Source organism: Benincasa hispida, chromosome 9 (genome assembly GCF_027475165.1).
Source record: "Benincasa hispida cultivar pf3 chromosome 9, pf3_genome.v1.1, whole genome shotgun sequence".
NCBI lineage: Eukaryota > Viridiplantae > Streptophyta > Magnoliopsida > Cucurbitales > Cucurbitaceae > Benincasa > Benincasa hispida.
The window spans coordinates 48,936,156-48,962,362 of NC_143486.1; the positions used below are offsets into that span (position 1 = coordinate 48,936,156).

At 37.9% G+C, this 26,207-nt stretch overlaps 1 pseudogene across 1 annotated transcript; it reads right to left on the bottom strand.

Annotated features, from left to right (window-relative positions):
• Positions 1-22,270: 22,270 nt before the first annotated feature.
• On the bottom strand, positions 22,271-25,948 carry LOC120085254 (putative long-chain-alcohol O-fatty-acyltransferase 5 pseudogene; annotated as a pseudogene). The gene is made up of 2 exons (XR_016531891.1): positions 24,767-25,948; positions 22,271-22,473 (listed from the first exon to the last, which is right to left on the bottom strand). The product of XR_016531891.1 is annotated as a putative long-chain-alcohol O-fatty-acyltransferase 5 pseudogene (transcript).
• Positions 25,949-26,207: the final 259 nt, after the last annotated feature.

Here is a 26,207-nt window from a genome sequence, read left to right on the forward strand (position 1 = left end):
AGGTTTGAGAAATGTGCAACGCATTCTCCATGCCTGGTGTGACTCTCGAAGGCATTAGATTATATCTCTTTCCGCACATCGGGATGAGGCAAGGAGGTGAACAATGTCCTTGACGACATTGTGCAGGCAAGCTTGATCGCCTACGGAGGTGTGGATTGTGTTCATCATGGGAAATTGTCTTCTGGTCCATATCTCAATTCTATGTTTAAATGCTTTTTGAATTACCTTCTTTATTACTTCATGACTTTTGTTATTTATTGCTTCCTTGAATTTGCTTTTAATGCTTTATGAAATTACTTTTAGTTAATTCACTTGCGTTAATTTCTGTGCTCTCTTTAATTTCCTCACTTTTCTGTATTAAATGCATTAGTCCTAAATTTTGGTGAATGATTGGTTAACAGAAATTGATTACCGCAAAGTTCCTTGTGACTTGAGTTTCTGAATTACCTTCTTTATTGCTTCATGACTTTTGTTTTTCTCTTTAATTTCCTGCTCCAGATGACCCTCTTAACCTGGATAGAGATGCAACTGTAGTAATTACTAACCCTTTTGCTGGCACTTACTGCCTAACTAACCTGTTTAATTTGTTTCGATTCCTGAGTACGTACATTTCATCCACATACTGAACAGATTACTCGAAACTTAACACATTACATTACAAGGTTTTAAGCATTGTTCATACATAAACTTATGTATATTACAACATAGTGAGCCCACCATACAACACTAATCCCTATATGACAGACACATGTGTACTAACAAATACAAAGTCCTCAATTAAGCTTCCTTCAAGCTACTGAGTCTTTGAGTGACAGAGCAGCAGTAGAGATGTCTTCTGGGAACTGACTACTACCTGGAGGGGGAAAAACGTTTGAAAACATGAGCTAGGAGCCTAGTGAGTGACTAACTTTTAAAACATAACTCATACATAAATCTGATAATAAAACTGAAAGCTTTACTGAAAACATAAACTTAGGCAACCATTATTCACGTAATCATTAATATAACAAAGCACAATTTATGCTTTGTTGAACTATGCCTTAGCTTAGAGTGGCCTTCTTGCTCACTCTTTACCTTACTTAACTGCATTACTACTTAACTGAGAAGGAACCATTTTGTTCAACTTCCTAAAAACATAACTTGTATCCTTAGTTGAGAGATAACCCTGTACTCAATCCCTCAACGACAATCCTTAGTTGGTGTGGAATAATCTCAACACTACCAATAACAACTCTACTTAAGTGCATGTGGTTATAATTAAATACCATCATACCTTAGGTACTACCCTCATATATCTTCTCTGTGTCCTTCAGTATCGAGCTGCTCGGATACCTTCTCTATGTCCTTCAGTATCGAGCTATTCAAATCCAAGACTAGGCTTCAGTACCTTCTCATCTAGTCCTTCAATACTGAGCTATTCATATTGAACTTGCACATCTAAGACTAGGTCCTTCAGTACTTTCTCATTTAGTCCCTCAGTACTGTGTTATTCGTATGTTCTAAGGCACATACTTATCTCTTTATGACTTAGTTGCCCTAAAGCATTCTATACTAATGCATACACATGATCATTGATATGCATAGCATAAACATAATATTAATGAGAGATGCGTTACTTTGGAAACTACTTGAGAATTGTTGTCATAAATAGCTTTCAGTAAACATGTATTGCTAAAACGAATATAAAGCATTAGCAATTTACTTAAAGCATTTAAAGTCACTCACTGTCTTTGCAAATCCTCTTAATACACTTCTCCTTTTGATGTCAAACATGTGGACATCACAATGCATTCTATTCATTAGCATTGCCCCCCCCCCCCCCCCCCCTCCCTTTTTGAGACTTATTCCATAACTAGCTTACTTTGTCTTAGTGAGCAATCTTTCCTTTTAATGCTAAGCTCACTCTGCGTTCAACACTTATCTAAATTCTTAGGCCTTAAATCGACTACGCAACAACTTCTTCACCATGCATCCACTACTTGCGTCCATGCCTTGCCTTAGGCGTTCAAGCCTTCTATGCGCTCAAGCTTCCAGCCCACACCTACAGCCTATCGCATGACCCTTCACATGGCTAATCCTTTACGTCATACTACCTATGTGCCCATCTTGTGGCACATCAACGCATGCTCCATGCATTCACTTAGTCGTGCCCACATGCTCCAGTCCAACCTTACACCTAACACCTTGCGCGTCGGCCTGCACAGTCCAACATTCACTCTACCACACGGACCAACACGCTCATCATTCTTTTGCACTTATAGCCTTAGCATGTGATGCATGGTCCAATGCATCTCAGTGCGTCCTTGCGCCAAGGCTAACACATTCCTTTGCACACAACTTAGCACTCACACATGTGTTCAGCATCATTGTTTGGCTCTTCAAGTTACTTGCTTGTTTAACCCAAGAAGCTGCCTGCTTGTTCAAGATTCCATATTTAAATTACAAATTTAATATCTAATTTTTCAGCCCTTTTCTCAAGAAATTGCCTTCTACAAACTTGCTCTAAAATGTCTACAAACTTACCTTAAAATTTCAACTTAGAACTTTTCGTGGTTTAGCTAAAATCTTCAAATTATTAAGACTGGCCCAAGCTTATCAGAGAGCTCAACCTTCAACCAGATTCTTCACTCTCCAGCTTGATTCCTTTAAAATTTCCTTTTGGAAACCATACCATAGCAACTAGACACACACATGGTTTGAATGGTTTTGAAATCACTCCATTTGCACGAGTGAATTGCTCAAACTCTCTCTTTGAAGTCAAGCTTCCCTTTTATACTAGCAGCTGCATGATCATCCTTTAACATTGAGCTGCCACCTCCTCCTTAAAGGGATAATAATGAACCTGCACATGATAGTTGCCTTAGCTGACTAATCACTAGGCTAGTCCTTTCCTTTTGGTCATCAATGCAATGATCAACTCTCAAGCCAATGCTTGCAACCACATGGTCATATGCCTCCTTCACACAATGTATAGCCCATCCTTGGTCAACGCATAGCTCACCTTGAGGCTATTGCGCCATCCTTGGTCACATACTAAGCCAATGCATGTCCTAGCCCACGCATAGCTGTAGCTGTCTTAACATAACATCAAACATTAGGCCTTACTCGCTCCATTGCATACCTGTAACGTGCATTGAGTGTCTAGTGCCTTGCGCTTATCACCGCATACTAATCAGCATGCATGCCTAATCTCAACGCTCAACACCTTGTGCTCATCGTCTAGCCCTGTGCACATCGCATACCCCATCATCTAGCACTCAATGCCTATCGTCTAGCGCCTATTATCTATGCCTAGCCTCAATCATCTAGCCTTGCGCCCATCGCATATCTCATCGTCTAGTGCTCTCGCTCTCACTCATCATCTAGCGCTCTCGCTCTCACTCTCGCTCATCGTCTAGTGCTTATGCTTATCGTCTAGCACTATCGTGTAGCCTCGCATGCCCTATGCAATCATCCTTGCACAATGCCCCAATGCCTAGTGCCTTGCTCACACGCAATCAAGCGCTTCCTTGCTCGCCTTGGCCTTACTCGTTACGCAATGGCTCTTCCTTGCTGCACGATCACGTAAGCCTCAGCGTATCCCTTGTGCGCATGTGCTATGCTCAGCGACTGGCCTTGCGGCAACACCTAGTCTACTTTGCCCGCAAGCTCACTAAACTCACAAGCCCCTTGGCTTCTGCAAGCCTTGTCAATTCATCATGCAAGATCTTTCTACTCATGCATTCATCCTTAGCTTCAACACCTAGTTTGTCTTGGCTTCAACACTCAACACTTAGCCTCACATAACCTCTACAAGCCTTCGTTGATACACACACAACCTCATGCGTCTATACTTCTCAATACCAACGCATGCCTACTCTTGGCTTCCATACTTATCCAACTTTCCACTTGTTAAACTATCTAAAACTCACCCAAGACTAGGTATTTCCAACACTTAGAATTTTCTTCCTCCATCTTCCTACCTTCTTTACTTCCTTTCAAAATTTTACTTTAACATATGTTTAATCTTTACTTAACATGCCTATTACTCACTTATGTAGGAAAAATGGACTACGAGGTTTACATTGAATCTGTTTAAATTCCCAATCATGATTATTGTTGATGTTGACTTTCACGCATTATCGTGTATGCTAATGACTCTTAGTCTTACTAAGGTTTTAAGTGTAAACAGTAATGAGGTATTTGACGGCTATTCTTAGAATGTATAATTGCTAGGTTCAAGGAATAATTTGGTTAAAATATGGTTGTCCTGGCGATTAATCGACATAGTTGAATCCTAAATTTTAATGTATGTGTTTCTAGTTCTTTATGGTCATTGAGGACCCAAAATAATTTAGGAGCATGTAGATTAGTTAAGTATGGTCTTTCCAACCTTAATTATTAATTAGGACGCTTGATTGATTTTAATTTAGTTAGTTGTCGGCCTTTGTAGAGGCTAGTTTAATCGTATCAATTCGGTAGCTATGCATGCATATAATTCGAACGCATAGTAAATTGGGAGAAAAAATTATTGAAATTACATTGAATGCTTATCTTGATTTAAGGACTAGATGAATCGATCCCTGTATATATTTATCTTTTGTATTTCAATTTTGTGCATGTTTTCAAATTAGTCAAAATCCAAAACCCCGTTTTTACTACTTTTCCACACTCAAATTTAACTAAAGAGAGAATTAACTCTGTGCCTCTCCGTCATTCGACCCCATACTTACCACTATTGCTACGTCTTTATAGTGATAGGAGTAGTTCAGTAGTATAACTTTTCTTCTAACCAAGTCTAGAGCTTATTAACAACGTAAGATTCAAGACCTATCATGGGTCATACTCATAGTATCACCAGGATAAGGTATCTAGCCTTATCCATCTACTACAAATTATTTAGGTTATCACTTAAACATGATCCACTTGTATGTCTCTACATACATGTTTAAGCTACAAGATAACCTTGGGTGTTAGTTTATTGGTTTGTAGATTAATGCAACTAAAGGTAAAAGAAAATCACATATTTTATTAAATAAATAAGATGTTTGTACCATACAATTACAAACTATAGGACCCTACGAGATTTAGGGCATCTAGCCAACAACACGGAGGTGAGAATTAAAGTATTTTGTATGTACATCAAGACCAACATACTTCTAAGAAAATGGAAGAAACAATTGACTCCATTGATGCATTAATGACCCAGTAAAAGGTAAAAGCACTCAAAACGTGGAGGTCAAAGAAATATATAGAAGATTTCAAGCAAAGGTTTTTGTCAGGGGCTGCAAGTGGTGACTAGTTCGATAGGACCTAAAGGGATGGGATTAGGTTTCTCATATCTAATATAAAAGTATTCTAGTTTCACCCTTGTTAACTTGGTAAATTTGCTTCACTCTTCACCTATGGGGTATCTGCGTAAAAGAAGAAAGCAAAGAACAAAAGGTAAGGCGTTTTGTTTACCAGATAGCTGATTTTTCTGGGAAAGTGAGAGATCTCATTGTCCGAGAAATTCTCTTTCCTTTAGTGAGATTAAACTTTTCATAAGATAGCATCATGTATTAAAAAAAGGCAAGAAAGAGAAGAAAAGGGTGTTGTCATCGAGATCGACCTGTTTCCCGAGGCATTGGAAATCCAGACAGGCTATCTTTCACTCATAGGAATATGGAAATTCCAAGAATTGAGTATCTCTCTATTGAAATCGGAGGTAAAAGAGTTTTAAGCCTCACTAGAGGTCTTCTCTTTGATATTGCCCCTTTTCAGGGGTTCAGGTAACGAGCAAGGTTCTACTTAATTGAGCCTCGTGTTCGTATAAAGACAAAGCCAATCCCACAATCTTAAATGACTTTTTTTTATTATTATTAGTATACCCTTTACTTTTAAAATTGGATGAAAGAGCTCAACAAACGTGATTAGGCTGCTGTAGTCAGCCTCATATTTTGTTTGTACATAATTAAGGAAGGTCTTCCCGACATATGATGCAATGTCTTCAATAACATGCTTTGAGAGGGTCTTTTGGCAGCCACCTAAAGCTTAGCTTGCTTTAACAGCCATGTGATGATTTGACATTCATGGTGAAGGAACTCTTATACAAGAGTACCTCTGAGCGAAAGTAGATCTTTCCAATTCATTGTGACAGAATTTCCACATATACATTCACACAAACATATATGCATTAACACAACTAAATTACTGGCATACTTCCAGATAAATAAACAAAAGAACATGGACTTACCAGTTGACGACTTTCTTCAGAACAAAACTCGCTCGCACATGAACGGACTTCGTGCGCTCTTGCTAGAACTTCAGGCAATCGTTCAACAACACCCCGCTCGTCTACCACGAACGACTTCGCATGAACAGCAGTAAATAGGGACGACATTACTTGTCTTGCTTGATTTGGCTTGCACCTCAGTGTTCCATATTCAACTCAACTCTTGTCTTGCTTGATTTGGCTTGCACCGACAGAGAAGTTGCACTTATGCATTGATCTTGACGACTTACCTTCGTTTTGGCTTGCCCCCACGTGTATCATGCGAACAACCAACTACGGGTAAGTGCGTTTCACAACTTAACTCTTATCAACATAGGTTTCCCCATTGCGTTGACAGTGGAGTTGTTATTCTAAAAAATTCTCTCTCTCTCTCTCTTTTTTTTTTGAAGGAATGATCGCAATGTAATGAACGCAATTCTTCAAGTCTGCTACCACCCCCAAACTTAGAGGTTGGCAGCGTTCTCACTACAAAGCTAAAAACAAACTCAACAGGAATGCGGTAATAAATGTTTGAGCAAAGGTTTGCACAAAATAAAACTTACGACTTTCAAAATTTGAAGACGCTATTAAAAGTAAGGTGAGCCATACCATGCTTAGTTAGCGAATGTGGTGAATTATACGTACCATCATAAATGCTTCGCAAAGGAACGAAATCGAAAAAATAGAATTTCAAAAGGATAATGCATAAAGGATAACAAGAAAAGAACCTTAGGTGGAATAACGCATGTGATCATGCGTTGGAATCCATGCGATCGAAGCCATGCGTTGAAGGATGAAAGGAATTATTTCATTGTATTGCGCACCGAGGAGACTTTTTATCGCACCTACAAGGAGCAAACGCACCACAACCAAGGAAGCAATCACATATCCAAAATAACAATAAAAATAAACTAAACTATGAAAGCAAGACAAAGATAGAATAGAAGACGTCCCTGGAAAAATTGGAGTGTTGTCACCGTAAGGAATCTTCCATGCAGAAGATTGCTCTCAACTACTTCTAGCAATTGTTGGCCGCATGTTGGCCACCATGTGCTTAGAATTACCTTCAGCTCATGCGACTAATTGCCCTTCTACCTTATGGTCAATACTGGCTTTCGGCGCATCACCTACACTTCAATATTGGTTGCAACTTGGTCGTACAAGCTACAATACTCCCAAGATAAAAAGGTTGCCTACAGAGAAACAAAACTCAACAAATAATTAGCTACCAAGTCCCCGGCAACGGCGCCAAAAACTTGGTGATGAAAAATTAGTTATCAATTACTTAACGACTAAAATTAGATGAACGCACTATGCAATGCATGTCTTAAGGTATGCATTGATTACCATGCGTCGGTGGTCATGCGTTAGAATAAACTATGCATTAACGAATGTATGCGATGACCATGCGTTCCTGTCACAAGTTTTCTTGCGCTCACGCCAAGTATAACACGAACGCAAGTTTCTCGAGTGATCCGATGTCGAACTCGAGGACTTGCAGCTAGACGTATGTGGTAATGTGTATGGGCGGTTGAATAAAAGAATGATGAAAGGGTTTTATGCTAACACTACTTCTGCTTCTAACTAACAAACAACACAATGAGAATATGAATGAGAGGTAGAGACATGACAACTATTGACGCATAGTAAATGGATGGAAAATAGATAAAATGTGGAGATGTCTTCATTGCATCCCTTAAGAGTGATCGCAAGGGCAACCTCAGCCAATGCAAGCCATGCAATCATGCTATACCCATTAAAAGCCTAAATCTAGGACGTATGCGATGTGTATGCAAAAGGGTCGAGATGACAGCCACCATATCCTACTTCCTGTATGCAACCATTGTCCTCTACGTAGGATGCATATATTGTGTAATAGCAAACGGAGCTTATTCCTAAGTCTCCATTCTTGCTTATGCAAAGCTAATATAGCTCTCTTGAGCATCGATTCTAATCTAGCTCTCCCGAGTCTTAGGTTCTTTCTTTAGACTCTCTCCCAAGTAGCTCTAAAGGTGTGATGGACGCATACATAAGACAAGGTAACCACATTACTTGGCTGACGCAAGATTCTTCCTATCTCTAGTGAACAATAGCTTACATTGCTTAATGCGACCAACCACTTACCCTTCCGAGCAGTTAGTTGTTACTTACTTTACTCATAGACAAGTGTTGCGTCTGCCTACAGGCAAGCATTGCTACAGCTTCACACTAAGCAAACAAGGTTTTCTCACACGCTCACGCAACGCACATCTCCCGGTGGTTTGCTACATACTTCATATCTCTAATCCACATGACTAAGTATGCAATACTCAAGCAATCTCACTAAGCGATGCAATGAAAGTTAAGGATGCTAAGTAAAGAAGATGGAGATGGAATCGAAGGAAACATAGAAATGCATTGAACACATAATGTATTAATTCCTTAATCCCAAAATGTAATACAATACAATATAGGAAAAGAAGAGAAAATGGAATGACCAGTTGGAAGCAATGTCTTGCTTCTAGTAGATGTGTGTCAAGGCTACGATGGTGCCATGGAAGGGCAGTGGAGCTGACTCCCTCGAGATCTAACTCCGGTCGAAGGCTCCGATCGTCACTCGGAATGGATGAAGAAGATGAAAAAATCTCAAGCTTTCATTTAACGTGTTTTTATGGATCACAAGGATCCGTTCGAAGGCTAAAACTTGGATGATTTTAACTTTTGCTCATTGACTTTTATTTATAGAGCTTGATTGTCGTTAGCATTAATTTACTGCTCTGATTCTATCATTCGCGTCGCGTTAGTCCTTTTCTGAATCTCTACTGCTAATGGCGTGGTAGGTGAAATGTCAACATCATCTTTTGATTTTTTTGAGATATGCGTTGATGCGTCCATTCTACCAACCTTGCGGTCATCCCACTATTATGCGTATTATCGTGTAGCCGCAATCTTGAAATGACCACATTTGCTTGATTATCGCAACTTCTACACGATGACCGTAATCGCTTGACGATCGCAACTCATATGCGATGAACGCATGCGGTTGGTCACCGCAACACCCATGCGTTGATTGTATGCGTTCGCCTTTGCGATGGAGAGTTTCTCGGCATGCGGTCGTCTATGCGATAGCCCGGCTCCTGCATTTGCATCCACTTCCTACGTTAGCTGCAAAAATAGAAAATTGAGCGCATAATAACGCATAAAAATGGGTTAGCCGAGATTCTCAATGCTGAACAACGCAAACTCATTTTCTCATGAATTCCTAACATAATTGCCGCATAATCTGCTTAACAGCCCTCACAATTCTAATTAAAAGGCCTAAGATGACATGCATTTCTGCATGTCATCAGGCGTCACATCGTTCAAGCCCTGGAATCAGTCCTTAAGAGAGCTATCTATCTGCTTGCCCTTACCTCGGGGAAAGAGTAAATTACATCTTATGCAGCTGAGTTCCCAGCTCCAAAATCAGACGAATCCCCAAAATGGTAGGTTTGAATCGGCGACCTGGCCACTTGCACCCATACAAATCAAAGGACCGCTCTCAATGGCAAGAGTTTCCAACTCACTCAGAATTGAGGTCATGTTACTTATAGTCATCCTAGTGAAGTGAAGTCTCTATCATGAACGATGTTATATAACGAGCCGTCAACACTTCGTGGTTAGGTCTTACACAAACTCTTTGTATAGGACACCCCCGCTCGCATGTCCCCTACACGAATGATCAGGATTAGACCATCTGTGACAAGTCACAACACTTGTGACCATTCCACAAAGCGGGCCATATCCGTGGCATTGCCAGGATAAGGTTTCCTTCCTATATCCATATACTATAGACCATTTTGGTTATCATTCAAGATATGATCCACTTGTAAGTCACCACATACATGCTTAAGTTACATACAGATAACCAGGAATTTTATGTTTATTTGTTTTTGGTAAAGCAAATAAAACATACAACTAAGAAAAAACAATATGTAAAGTAAATATCATATATTATACAGCACAAGCATTCGTACAAACAGTTTACAAACTATAGGACATGAGACTTTAGGGCATCAACCCCAACATGCCAATCACACCGTGAGCAATTATGCGTATATCTTGCAAAATGAAAACCATTTTCATTTTATTCTTTAGTTACAAAAACTGAATTAAACTTCCCACCAACACATGATTACGGAGAAAATGTTGGGCAATTATCTCATAACTGTCCAATTAATAAAATAATAAATATAATCATATTATATTCATAACCTATAGTTTGATATCATATATCAACCATAGTGTTTTCTCCTTTACTTAATATAAATCATATTTATATCCAATTTTCTCCAAATTAATGTATCTCATACATTTAGTCAATCATATCATATATAATTAACAAGTTCAATTATATCATATATAATCGAATTCTTATCATATATAAAAGAACTTCTTCTTGTCATTTTGAACACTGACCTAAAAACTGATTCTTAACTTGTATCTAAACTACCAAGGGGACCTTATGAACCTATGGCTCAAAGCTCCAATGGTACGTGAATAGCTGACCAAACTCTTTAGCCACGAGATCTACCATCCATTAACTGTCAGGCATTCAACTAAAGACTGTTGAACTCTTCTTACCATAGATATATTTCTACGTCCATCGGATATAACCAATCATCAGTACGATAACCCTTCACAGATGCTCATAAATATTGTTGGGCCAATTTACCATTTTCCCCTTGTAGTTACATCTTACTCCTTAAGTACCATTGATCCCTCTAATGAACAATACAACATAGTCCTACTATGTGTGAACACCTCTCGCGCTATGAGAAGGTGTGTGGCACCACATCGTTGAAGCCCTAGGATCAGCCTTTAAGGGAGCTATCTATCTACTTACCACTGCTTCGGGGAAGGAGTGAATTCCATCTTGTGTAACTGAGTTTCCAACTCCCAGATCATACAAATCCCCAAAGTGGTAGGTTTGAGTCGGCAGCCTGGCTACTCTCACCCATGCAAATCAAAAGACAACCCTCAATGGTAAGAGTTGCAAACTTACTCAGGATTGAAGTCATGTTACCTATGGTCATCCTAGTGAAGTGAAGTCTCTGTCATGAACGGTGTTATATAACGAGACGTTAACACTTCGTGGTCAGGTCTTATACAAACTCTTTATATAGGACCGTTCGCATATTCCCTGCATGAATGATCAGGATCATACCATCTATGACAAGTCACAACATTTGTAACTATTCCACAAAGCGGGCCACATCCGTAGTGTTATCAAGATAAGGTTTCCCTCCTATATCCATATACTACAGACCATTTTGGTTATCAGTTAAGACATTATCTACTTGTATGTCACCACATACATGCTTAAGTTACATAAAGGCAACCATGGATTTTAGTTTATTGGTTTGTGGTAAAGCAAATAAAATATTCAATGAGCAAAGTCAACAAGTGAAGTAAATATCATATTATACATCACAAGTGTTTGTACAAACTGTTTAAAAACTACAGGACACAATACTTTAGGGCATCATCCCCAACAATCTCCCATTTGTCCTAAAGCGAAGTGGGGTGTACATAAAACTAGTACAAAACAATAAACTAGGGCACCAAGGCTCAGTAGAATAAAATCTCCCACTTGCCCTAGTCCCGTCATGGGCGCTCCCATGGACCCATGCTCTGAAGGTGACCTTCAAACACTATAGCCATGAGAGCCTTCGTAAATAGATCAGCAACGTTATGCTCTGAAGCGATCTTTGTGACGATCACATTCCCTCGATGCACTATCTCGCGGATCATGTAATACTTCCATTCTATGTCTTTGCTGCGCTTGTGACTCCTGGGCTCCTTGGAGTTCGCCACAGCACCACTATTGTCACAATAGAGGGTGATGGGCCTAACATATCTAGAACAACTTCCAGTTCTATCAAGAGCTTCCTAAGCCAAACGACCTCCTTAGTAGCTTTGCAAGCCGCTACGTACTCCGCCTCCATAGTGGAGTCGGTGATGCACCCCTACTTAGTGCTTCGCCATACTACAACTCCTCCGTTAAAAGTAAAAACTGACCCTGAAGTGAACTTGTGAGAGTCCCTATCAGTTTAAAAGTCAGAATCCATGTGGTCCCTCGGTCTCCAAAGATACTTGAGGATGTTTTTCACTGCAGTCCAGTGACCCTGGCCTGGGTTAGACTGATACCTACTGACTATTCCCACAACATAGCAAATGTCTGGCCTAGTACAGAGCATCGCGTACATTAAACTGCCAACGGCAAATGCATATGGGACCCGTCTAATCTTTTCAATTTCTTGAGGCGTCTTAGGACACATGTCCTTAGACAAAGTGACTCCATGCCTGAACAGTAGTAGGTCCCTTTTGGAGTCCTGCATCGAGTACTTGAGCAACATCTTGTCAATGTATGATGCCTGAGACAGTGCTAGCACTTTGTTCTTACAATCTCGAAAGATCTATATACCCAGAACAAACTGAGTCTCTTCCAAATCTTTCATTTGGAATTGGGTCGGTAGCCAGTTCTTAACTGCAGTCAGTAGGCCTACATCATTCCCAATAAGTAGGATATCATCTACATACAACACTAAGAAAACTACTGTACCATTGATGATCTTCTTATAGACACAAGGTTCATCAACATTTTGGTCAAAACCATACGATTTTGATGGGCAGGTTCGCAATCCTCCCACTATGTTGAGGTTCCCTCAACTCTTGAGGTGGAACCGACCTACTAGATGAACTATCTCAATAACTCTTGCTAATGAAGCGGGCCTTTCAACAACTATTGCTGAAGTTTCAGTAGTTTCATTGGAAAGCTCACGTAACACGACTTTACTACATGGACTATGCTCCCTTATATGATCCTCTTCTAGGAAAGTAGCATTCGTGGAAACAAACACCCTATTTTTCGACGGATTATAAAAATAACCCCTTCGTGTACCTTTGGGGTAGCCTACAAAGAGGCATAACCTCGTCCATGGTTCCAACTTCTTGGGATTTTCCCCAAGTACATGTGCTAGGCAACTCCAGATGTGAAAGTGACATAAACTAGCTTTACGTCGGTTCCACAACTCCATAGGTGTTCTTCCAACACTCTTGGAAGGAACGCAGTTGAGTATGTATCGCATTCTCCACTGCGAAACCCCAAAACGAATCCGGTAAGAAAGCGTAACTCATCATCAAACGAACCATGTCCAACAAGGTTCTATTTCTCCTCTCTGCTACACCATTCTGCTGAGGTGTACTCAGTGCTGAGAGTTGGAAAACGATTCCATGTTCTATTAAATAGTCCTGGAACCTAGAATCCAAAAACTCTCCACCTCGATCTGATCGAAGTGTTTTAATCCGTCTATCCAATGAATTTTCAACTTCAGCCTTGAACTTTTCAAATGACTCAGACTTCCATTGCATCAGATAAACATACCCATACCTAGAGTAATCATCAGTAAAACTGATAAAATACTCATAGCCACCTCGGGCTTTTAGAGAAATTCGTTGACGTTTAGATTGATTTACAGTAGATTTAAACAACTCCGTGTTATGGAGGGAACTTAAGGCTAATAGTCTTAGCACATACAAGTTATTTTCCAGTTTAGCTATACAAATTTCAACACCATCTTTATGAATAAACACTTTATCCACATTAAAAGAAAGCGTATATTTACATTGTAATGGACACTTTACAAAAATAAAGTTCATTTTTAGTTCAGGAACAACATAAACATCTTTAAGTACAATAAAACTATTCTGGAAAGTTAATTGGATGCCTCACACTGCCACAGCTACGCGGACATGCCCAGTGCCTACTCGATCGTCATCTCACCAGTTGGCGGTCCTTATTGACTTTACGTTCACTACCAAACCATCGACCAGGAACCCTATGGAAGGGTGAGCATGTCCCCTAACAAATCTTATCTCTTTTCTTACTTATGCATTGGTGTATTCATTGAAGTAGCCGAAGAAAGAGGATAAGAATAAGGCACATTCCTCTGCATCTAAATAAATAAGGGTTCGTAGAATGAATGGAGTGTACAACTTGGGCTCAACCCCACTTTTTCATTCATAATGAGGGAGATCTCGATTCGGGTTTTTCACGAAGTTCAAAAGAAATAAACAAAAAATAGTTTCTCTATGGTCATCTTGATTTACTAGAGGGTCTTGAGCTAGTTTCCTTAAAGAGGCTTGATGCTAAGCCCCTCATAAGTAACCTAACAGTTGTGCCCAACTAAACAAACCAATAATCACCAGATTCTCATCTTGCTTGTTGGGAGAGAGAAAGCTTCTAGACCACATTTTCCAGCCAGATAATGAGCAATCACTCAGCTGAAGGTTCCAGATCATAGTATCAGGACCCTTGGATGATGAAGATGCTATTCATTAAGATCAACAATCGATGAACTTCAAAGTAATATACACGAGATTACCAAGATAACAATTGAAATCCCAGATTTTCTACCTAGTGTTGAGAAATGGTTTAAACGCCAAAAAAATGGGGTAGCCTCTTATTAGGTAGGTTCTTATCCTTTATCTATCAGTAAAAGGATGAAATTCACTCGTCAAAATCAATATACGAAACTATGTAAAATTTGGCACAACATCTAAAATCGTTTGTTCCCCTGAAAGTCCTCTCTCTACGCTAAAACGCTAAATCATTTTGGCTCTTTCACATAGGAATTTTAGAGAATAAGGAATTTCCTTCATTGACCTAACCTTATACCAAGTATTTTTTACATTACCCCTGAGTGTACTCATAAAGGGGGTGAGATGGAGGGGCCCACTTAAAGTATGTATATCACGGACCTCCGAGGGGTTGAGGGGAAACATTCCTTTAGTTGTCAGGCTGAAACCCAATTTAATGGCTATCTTTCACTCATAGGAAAATGGAGATTCCAAGAATTGAGTATCTCCCTATTGAAATCGGAGGTAAAAGAGTTTTAAGCCTCGCTAGAGGTCTTCTCTTTGACAATGGAACAAGAAGAATCACAGTAGACTCAACTTGAGCTATCGAGTCAGTAGCTGCCTTTAGAGCTAGGATAAGTAGGGTGGGTAGTAGCTAAGATTAACTAAAAGGACTCTTTTCACTCGACCACTAAACATACGGGGACGAAAGTTATGGGGAATGCTAAACGTGTAACATGAATGGAATTCTACACTCGTGGTACAATGCCAATTGAAGTAATGAGAGGTGGAAGTCAAGCAATTCCAGGGGTTTCGTTTACCACAACTCTATAGGCCTAACTTACTAATCTAATAGAATTCTCGAGGGTTAACCGAGAGACAACATTAGGAATGGGAGATTCTACTTTAAGGTCGGATCCGAGCTTCTCTAAAAGCGTTATCTCGCGGTCAGCGATAAGAAATGATTAGTCTATTCAAGGTTCATCAATCATCTACATAATTTCATCAAGTTACTCTCATGGAGAGAGTGAAGCACCCCTGAGGTGAGGGTGTGAAGGAATGACTCTTTCTTTAAAAGTGAGCACATGTGATTAGTAATTGGAACATTAGCAGTGAGATAAAAGGTTTGGTTTAAGAGAAAATGATATATTAGTTCGGAATAAACTAGATATGTAGCTAAAGGAAATATTGCTTCAAGAGAGGAGATAGCCTCTCATGCATTACTATGAGAAGACAAAGCGAAGAGCGTTAAGACCTAGAACTTCAAAATGTCAGTCAGTTAGTGATTGGCCATAACAAAGTTAAAAGGTCAATATGATCAAACTCATCAGCCAACCTCACAATGCATCCAATGCCAATAATCTGTTCCTATAATACGTTGCTAGATCTCTGCTCGTTAAAGTTATATGGGCAACAACAAAGGCAGTTTGACCAAGGGATTCCCTTTCATTACTTTTTTCACGACGAAGGAACCGTTGAAGGAAATCAGACATTAGGATTTCCATTAGCAGTGGAATGATTGTTCTAAATTCCCTTCTAAATTGAACAAACATAATTACAGTCAAGAAATAGAAACTAACTGGACATGTGCAATACGAAATTATAGCATGCTTTCAGAATAGATCAAGGGAAATATTAAACATACCTTTGAAGACTCATCTTCATACTCCCTCGATCAGGGACGCTCGAACACACCGAACACAACACAAAAAGATCACCAGCAAACTCGAAATCAACGAATAACCTCCTAAACCTCGACTCAGTCAAGTTGAGTAAGAAACCACAACAATGGCTACCTTGGTATTCTCGGTGTGAGAATCCAGAAGTGTGGGCTCTGTGTGGACTTGGTTAGAGGAAGAGACCGGAGGAGTAAAAATCGTGTAAATGATTGAGCAAGTGGGAGATGAAAGAAGTCTATCGTATAGATGAATTCCCAATCGTTTAGAAAAAAGCAAGCTATCGTATAGAAAAAGCTCCACGATCGTTTAGAAGACGACCAGCTAAGTGAATTATCATGTAGCATCACTCCATGATCGTTTAGTCTCTCTTCAGCTATCGTTTAGTGAATCCAATTCACTTGATAGTCTTTCCGTGAGTACTTGCTGAGAATAGCAACTCTTGTAAAAAAAACCTACTAAATTTAGGAAAACATTTTTTCTTTTATCTCACGGTTACCATGAAACCACCAATAACCTCCCACTCAATTAGTTATTAGAGAAAAATAGATAATTATCCAATAAGTAATTTTATTATAAATATATATGATAACCAACTTACCATACTATATTTATAACCTATAGTTTTAATATTTCATCTCATGAAACATATAAACCATAGCTCTTTTTCTATTTTATGGTACTTAATGTAAATCTCATTTACATCAATCCTCCAGTTGATGTATCTCATACATCACACCAACCATATCATATATAATCGATTCTTCTCTTGTCAATTTGAACATTTCAAATCAACACCAAGAACTGATTCTCAACTTGAATCCATTGAGCTACCAAGGGGACCTTATGGATCTGTACGAGATCCACCATCCGTTAACTGCAAGGCACTCCGCTAAAGACCGATAGTTGCACTCTCCTTACTACAGATATATTTTGTGTCTATATCAACCAATCAACAGTATGATAACCCATCATAGATCGCTCGTAAGTATAGCTGGGAGCAATCAGACCTTAAGGGAGCAATCTATCTACTTACCCTTTCTTCAGGGAAAGAGTGAATTCTATCTTGTGTAACTGAGTTCCCAGCTCCTAAATCGGACAAATCCCCAAAAAGGTAGGCATGTTGAGTTGGCAATCTGGCAACTCTCACCCATACTAATCAAAGAACCGTCTTCAAAGGCAGAAGTTCCCAAAACACTCAGAATTAAGGTCATGTCACTTATGATCGTTTAGGTGAGATGTAAGTCTCAAGTATCAATGGCTTGATCCATTTGTATTTCTCATATACATACTTAAGTTTTCATGCAATAACCATGGAGTTTTGTTTATTGGATATTAGTAAATGCCAAATAAAATAACTCTTATTTTATTCATAATAATGTGTACAGTTTATAAACTATGAGACTCCGGGAGAATTAGGACACCAATCCCAACAACCACGTCCACACCCATATCAGTTGAAATGATGGAATGCCTTCATGATTTAAAGAGAGAGCTTCTGCACCTCTCTCCAAGAGATATGATTCGATACCAGAATCAGTTGAAGGAGAGTGAAGAGGTGGCAACTCTCCTAGCCTAGCCCACGGATATCAGATCTGTTTCCTCCATTGATGGCCTTTTTTATCTCATCCATATTCCAATGGGAAGAAAGAAGATTTCCATTTCATTCAACCAATTATCTTTTTTAATCAGATAGTTCACAATGCCTATTCTATAAATACTTCTTTGGCTTGTGTCTCCATCTGTGCCCGCCTAAAAAATTAACTTGAGAAATGATGGGTCCGTTGCAGGAGGTACGGATCTGTATCAAGTTGGAATGTCGCTATTAGTGTGGTACCTCTAGGGTTGGCTGCTCTCAACCCCTAAGGAGAGGTAAACGAATGCTCTGCAAATTGGTATCTAAACCCTAGTAAGTTCCTACCACGTATGTAGCTTTAATTGTTAATAGGTGATAAATGGAGACTAGTGCTTTTACGGTTGTCTCTAGCACAGCTGCCTCTATTGGTTCGTCTGGATGCTCTGACGTCTGCTTTAACCAACGTATACAAGATTGATCCATCAGAAAGAAGACAAAATGAACTAGAACAGAGAAAGAAAACCAAAATCGTCAAATTATGCACTAATTTGATGGAATGCATATATGAGGAACCATGACATTTTTGGATTGTCACAAAAAACTCGAATTCTCAAGGAATTCTATCCTAATGGCTTTAAGGAGGAATAGTAGACTCGATGGAAGTGTTCCAGGGATAGGGCCAAGCTGAACAATAATACCCCCAAACAAATACTAAACAGAGGGTTTCACAAGCATGTTATTATTCTAGGGATCCCCATTGAGGAGCATTAAACCTTAATGAAAGATCTCTCCCCATTAGCAACAGGTCATCATTTTTTAGCCACAAACAAGAAGGGGTCACCTACTGAATGATAGGAAAGTGAATTCTTCTAGTTGGCATTCACTAGTCCACTTGGGTAGGAGCACTTGGTTAATCGCCCAACAAAAATAGTTGTTTAGCGAATGACTCAACCTATGCATCCGGTAATTACATTCTCACCATCGCCAAGAATGGCATAGTCGCAAAGCTTCGTCGTGCCATACACCCTCTCAGCAGCTATCCACATAAGTTTATCATGTGTAAGTGTCTCGGATCAGTAAGAGTGGTGAATCATCCATTTCCCTTTCCCCATACAATGGTTAGGCAAAAACTTGATACCAGCTAAACCGACGACAATAGATCAAGTCAAATCTCTTTAAGATGGAAAGTAAGTAGTTGTCATTGAGCCAATCTCATCCCAATGGAACACCCATGGAAACCAAGCACTCTAAACCCTGAAGGGCGAGGGCTACCTCTCCTTTAGTTCACCTCCATTGAGGGGCTAACACCTTCGTTAAAAAGTATTTTCCCTTGTCATAAGTTCTTATTTAAGTGAGAGCACCTCACCTCCGAAGGACTCTTACATTTAGGCTATGAAGCCACCATCATCAATACAGGGACCCCTGGAAAGGGGCAATGTTAAAGAGAAGACCTCTAGTGAGGCTTAAAACTCTTTTACCTCTGATTTCAATAGAGACGAATCTTCCTCGTCAATTACATTGCCTTCTGTAAGAGCTATTGATCATGTTTGCTAGTCTTCTGTTTACAGGAAAGGAAGTTGAAACATGCAATGTATGAGAGGAAAGTCTCACGGCCACAATTCAACTAAGTGTCAAAGACCGTTGACAGCTACTGCTAGTCACAAACCTTTTCTTCTGAAAGAACCTATTTGCCCCTTCGCCACCTGGGGCTGTAGTATGTTAGAAGGGTTGGACTGTTCACCCTTTTGATTTTTCGAAAGTCCCCGACAGAGGAAAGAAAGGATTGTAGGTGATGGCGCATTCTGCTTCTTATCTAAAGAGGGACGCACGCTCGAGCATAGCTTTTCTCGTAGGAACATCCACAATCGATCCTAAACGTATAAGGGTCACCACTCCCTGTCTTAACACACCTCTACATAGGTCTGACCCTTCGAACCTTCGAATTTTATGGAAGCTACTTCACGTTGTTGCTTCTTAAGTCCAATCGCCTCCTCAAAGTGGCTTGTCAACCACATTTTCCCTCCCTCAAAACAATGCTTCTCATCGAAAGCCCTTCCTTGGATTGGGACAACGCAACAATGAGTAGTTCGCTCCAGGACTCTACCCCCTCGAAAGTAGGATGCCACGGGGAAGGAGGTACACAAGCCTCTAGGATTGGACAATGGACTTGCTTCCTATTATTCTATTAAAGCTTCTGCTGCTAACAATTGAGTATAGCAAATGGCAGTTACTGGGATAGCAGGCGGGTAAAGCTTTCAAGTCATACCAAGCACAGAAGTTTAAGGATAATTGTAGGTCGGTGACTACCTAAGGAAACTTTTATTCAATTCGTCCCCCCAGCTGGGAGGCATCTACCTCATCCCAATTACAAGGAGAGGTTCACCATGATGGGGGTACTTCTGTTTTTTTTCCCTTATAGAAAGAATGAAATGCATAAGGGACATCCTTTTTTTGCGGCATGCTTCGGAGATTTACGGATTCGCAGGGCGCCTCAGGCTCTACGTAGTTGACTGACAATGACAAAGGCTTACGAAATCAAATAGGACCTTTTGAATTGAATCTTAAGTAGTTTATCAGTGGTGTGAAGCTGTTTTGCTCTTTTTAGTAGGGAAGTGAAAGGTAAGACTTTATAAAGTCAATGAACAGCAGTTCTTCTATATAGGTATAACATCTCCCTTGACTTGACTCTCCTAACATCGAGCTAAGTGACTTGATAACCTTTGCGTAGCGTAGTAGAATGAAGGCTATGCACCGATGCTCTCTTATCTATTAACCTAAGCGTCTTGAGTAGCTTAGTCCTTAATTTCTAAAGATTATGACAAATAAATTCTTGTACTTTCAATTTTGACTCTAGTCCATTAAAATTATCTAATAAATTTATAAATCTTCAATTTTATATCTAATAAATCTCGAAAATATTAAAAATGTTTGCAAAATAACTATTTTATGTATAATTGAGCCTTAAATTTTAAATCTTGTAATTAAGAGATATATTAATTTTAAAATGATGTCCAATCATATGTATTAAGTAGAAAATTAAATTTGATATCTAATATAATAATTAATCTTTAACATTATCGAATATGTAAAAGACCTATTTTAATTTTTAACATTTTTGAATGTGTATAAAACCTACTAGAGGCAAAATTGATATTTTAAGAATCTATTAAATATAAAAATCGAAGTTTAATTAGAGAATTGTTAGACATTTTTTAAAGTTTAGAAACATATATAAACACAAATCTAAACATTCATGAACTAAACTTCTAACCTTCAATATATTTGTGCCCCTAACATGTAGTTATAGATCCATCACTAAATATTAGGTTAAATATAATATTATTAATTAATTTTTAAGAAAATTTATTAAATTATTTATTGAAGCATATTATTAATTAGTTTATGAACATGTTTTAGGCTAAACATTAATAATATTATTTTGTTTCATATCATTTATAATCCATGAAATATTATATTCATTAACGCATTTTTATCAATTTTATATAATCATGCATTTTAAAATTTCAAATTTAGAATCTGATACATCGAAAATTAAAAAATATATATATATTGTTTTCAGAATTTGCACTATGTGAATCACAAAATTTGAAAACATTTTTTAAAAATATAATTCAAATTATCTACCAAACACATATTTGTTGGACTTTGTATTTCTGAAACATAAAACAAAATTCAAATCATCTACCAAACATCAGACCCTTATTCATCGACAAAATTTAGAGGAAGAAAAACATAAAGAAAAGAAAAGAAACATTGTAGGCCGACTTTTAAATGTTATATTTTATGATGAAGATCAAATTTGAGTTTTCAGCTTCATTTCATGTTTCAAGATAAGTAGAAATATGTTTCAGACAGAAAAGATTTTTTTTTTTTTTTTCTATACAATAGGAGGGATAGAGAATTTGAACCAGATACCTCTTGATGACAAACACATTCATATGTAAGTTAAACTATGCTTGTTTGGGCTTTTAGTTATAAAAGTTTTACTTTTAGAAAAATAATAAATTTGTGAATTAGTAACTTGAATAAATGAAATCAACCTAACTCAAACATTTCATAATTGGATTATGTTAGGAACTTTAAAGTTAGAAGCATTATTTAATAGGGTCGCTTGCAAATATAGCTAAGTCGACTAAATTAATAACAATAATAACAAAAATAACAAAAGGTAAAACTATATGTGAAACATCCACCTTAGATTACTCTATCTAACTTAAGACGTGACATATCGATAATAGATTTCAACTAAACTATGCATTCTCAAATTCTAAACATATTTTTATAACAAAAAATGTGGCTAACAAAAGCTTTCTTAAAACAAAATCCACTAAAAAAAAAAAGTCGAAAATCAAACAACTTGCTTCACACTCTAACTCCACCATCAACTGTGTCAAATCACGCATGTTTCATTAATGTTCTTATCAACAACCACATTGCAATTATAAATCAACAACAAGAGTGCATTAAAGTTTCAGTCTATAAATCATCATAAAGTTTCAGTTTCAAAGACAAACAAACTATTAAGTAACATGCAATAGATTGGTGGCACTTATCAATCTCAATACGGCCATTGGATACTCTCGTGCTACCTGTTGAAAAAATTTAAGACAAATGAGCTAAAAAACTCAATGAGTGGTAATAGTTCATAAAAAATAATCTTAAGTGAAAATTTGTACATTCTCAAAATAAATTCAAAACTCTTTAAAACAATTTGATTCATGAACAATTTTCAAAACTCAAAATAATTAAAACATATAGAAATTATATAAAAGTAGCTCTTGAAAAAACGTTTGTCAAAAACATCACTAACTATAGTCATATTACCATAGAGAAATCTCAATATGCACAATAGAGCAATCTCTAGTTATATTTATACTATACACCTAGTAATCTCAAGATACATAATAAAGAAAATCTTTAGTCCTACCATGCACCAAGTAATCTCGAGATATGTAGTAGAACAAATTTCTAGTCATACGTGCATCTAGAATAGTTCTGAAAGAGGAAAACACCCCAACACATGACCCAAAACCTATTTGTGTGTTGAAGTACTGAGTCTCAAAGGATTCATATATCATATCGGAAACACATTCACGTATGTATCTAAGAAACTTTTCATAAAACCATAGATTTCTCAAGTTCTAAATAGCCTTGAAATTCCTCCATTTAAAATTTGATTTGAACTGGGGATACTATAATGGATTTATTGGGTTATCAAATGATACATAAAAAATTATTCCTAGAGTCGAGACTAAGAGGAATGTATAAACCAATGCTTCCATAGATTTGATTTCGGTTTACAATTATAACTTCCATACCTGTTTAGTTGGCTCTTCTTTCTTCAACAGTATTTCTCAAAATCTTAAGCTTTTACTCACGTTTTCTTTAAAAGATTTCACGCTCTTCGAATAACTCTCAAAGAACATAGAACATTTAAAATTTCTAAATAATCATAAAATATCTCAAATTTTTCTAAAACAATGACTTTTGTAAAAGTTATAAATAGGGACGGTTGCAAATATAGATATTAGACTCAAAATATTAGTAGTTATAACATTATGTAAAAAAAAATTGCAAATATGACCAAATTTAAATAGTCTATAAGTGATAGACCATATCACTGATAAGAATCTATCAATGATAGAAGTTTATTGCTGATAGACTTGTCTATATTTAAATTTTTTTAAATGATGTTATACACTTGGTTATTATTCTTAAAAATACTACCAATTATAATTTACCCTTATAAATAATCTATTGAGATTTCATAACAATTTTAGTTATTTCCATATAGGTGAGATAAACGTCAACTTTTTTCATATATATACACTTCAAAGCAACTTTTCATTTTTGGATATCACTTCCCATCTACTCCCTCTTCCTTCACATAAAACTCAAGTAGTACCCACAAAAGTAATTATTTCCTTCTATCTCTTGTTTCATCTTCCATTTCAACTGCATTTATTTTTCTCTCTTCACTATCACACTTCCACTAGATTTTTAACAAAAGAGTAAAAAATTCTTGGTAATAAAATCAAATTTCTTCTATTTTTAATTTCATAAAGTTCATCCTAACTCCATTGCTAAAAGAGAAACTTAAGAGAATCATAAACTTAATATTATGTCTTTGAATTCAATCTTAGTGTCCTCTTTTCAATTCTACTTCTTCCTCCCTTTCCAAGTCATCCATATACATATACCCCACCAAGAAAATTCATGAAAATGTTGGAACCAAAACATTAAAAAACCCACAATAAAAAAGTATCCAAACTTCAATAATTCTGTCAATCCTTCAACTTTAAGAGAAAACATAGATTAATAGACTCGAAATCTTGTCTACCGATTTCTCTAATTCACTTCTGATACTGACCATGGCTTTTTCGACAACTCGCAACATTACCGTAACTTCTTCGACAATTTACCGGCCATCCTCCTTTTGTTACATTGAACTACCTCTATCCCCATTTCCCCCTTTTCTTTTATCTCTTCTTTCTCTCCCTCTCATTTCTTCACTTTTCTTTTACTTCATGGGGCTCCTTAGACAATTTTTTACCTTTCTTTTCTTTTTTATTTTTATTTTTTAAAGTTTTTACTATTTTCGTCTCTATACTTTTAGATCTGTTTAATTTTAGTATTTATACACACAAATGTCTAATTTTAGTCATAGTTAATTTTTTAATCTAAATTAACTAAATAATAACAATAACTTTCATATAATGAAAATATAATATATGTTTTCAAAATTTAAAATGGAACAAATTAGAAATTCAAAATGATATTTTAACTTTTTTTAAAAAAAAAAATTTAAAACTAAATTGAAGCATGACTCTCTTTCTCTTTATCTTTCTTTGCGTTCAATCGAAAAGGACAAAGGAAAAGAACCTCTTAAGACGGTCTTCTAAAGACGGACATGACCGGAACAATCGCCAACTCCAGCCCCGCCCTGCATTCCCGAATAAGTCCGACCACCGTCCCATTCCTCAATACCGGCGGAAAGAACAGCCACGAGGCGGTGGTTACCGTAAACCCCAACGTAAACGGCAAAGAAACCGCCCAATGTAGCCGGAACTTGTCCCCCACTGCCGTCTTCAACTGAAATTCCACCAACACACAAATCCCTTGAAGCACAAAAAACGCAGTAACCTCCCAACTCGGAGCCACTCGGTTGACATAATAAAACAACAGCTCGTGCATCAATCCCGACACTACAAACACCGCAAACACCGCTACAGCCGCCGACCGCCGCCGCCCCGTCCTACTGATCATGGCGGACCTAACTGGCAAAAAAACAGTCAATTTCAAAATATTTGAAACCAATATATTCCACCTCCTCCCCCAAAAATCCTGAAGCGAGGTAGCTAAATACGGCTCGTTGGACGGCTCTTCGAGCTCAATTCCAAAACTCCATCTCACAATCGTATTGAAAAAACCCACAACAACGTCGATGAAAAAATACAGAGCCGCACAATGGTAACAGAGCTTCAAATAACGGGGCAGAGCTTCGTCGGCGACGGTCAAGATGGCGAATAAAAGCACTTTCGTCGGCAGATTGAGAGGTAATTTAGGAGAATCAATAGGTTTTGGAGGATTTTCAGGAACTGGGTTTGGTTGATTTTGCTTCATTCTGACTGGGAAACAAACGAGTGAGGCGAACAGAGGAAATGAAAATGGTGGTTCTGAAACTAAAGGGCCTAAATCGAAGGAGAAGAGGAGGAGTTTGAAGGAAGCGAGCCAAGTGATGAAGGAGGCGACGATGCCAGCGAATAAAATGGAGGAGACGAGGAGAGGGAGGAGAGTGAACAGGTAGAGGATTGGGAGGAGAGAGAGGAGCCTTGGGAGGCCTTTTGGGAGCTTTGAGGATATGAAATAGGAGTAGAGTAAAGAGGCGAGGACTGAGAGAGAGATTTTGAGTAAGGCGGAGAGATCGCCGGCGGTCGCCATGGGAGAGGTTTTGGAGGTTTAGTTCGCAGAGAGATGAAGAGAGGTAGCGCGTGCTGGTTTGATTGGGGACAGCCCTCGTAAGGTGTCCACCATTAATAGTGAAAGAACTCGAACAAAATGAGATTTTTGTACATTAATGGAAAACCAATATTTGGAGTTGAGTTGGTGAGTGGGTTATTGAGATTCGTAATTATTATAGTTTGATGGGTTATAATAGTCATTGGATTATAATAATTAATGTTTGAGATACAAACTAGTTTAGTTAGGATTATGATAAAAAAAAATACTTAGTATATTCCGAGTGACACTTATCTTTGTGCATCCACCAAATTGTCCAATCAAAATTTGCCATTGAACAAAATTTACTTTTCTTTTTTTTGAA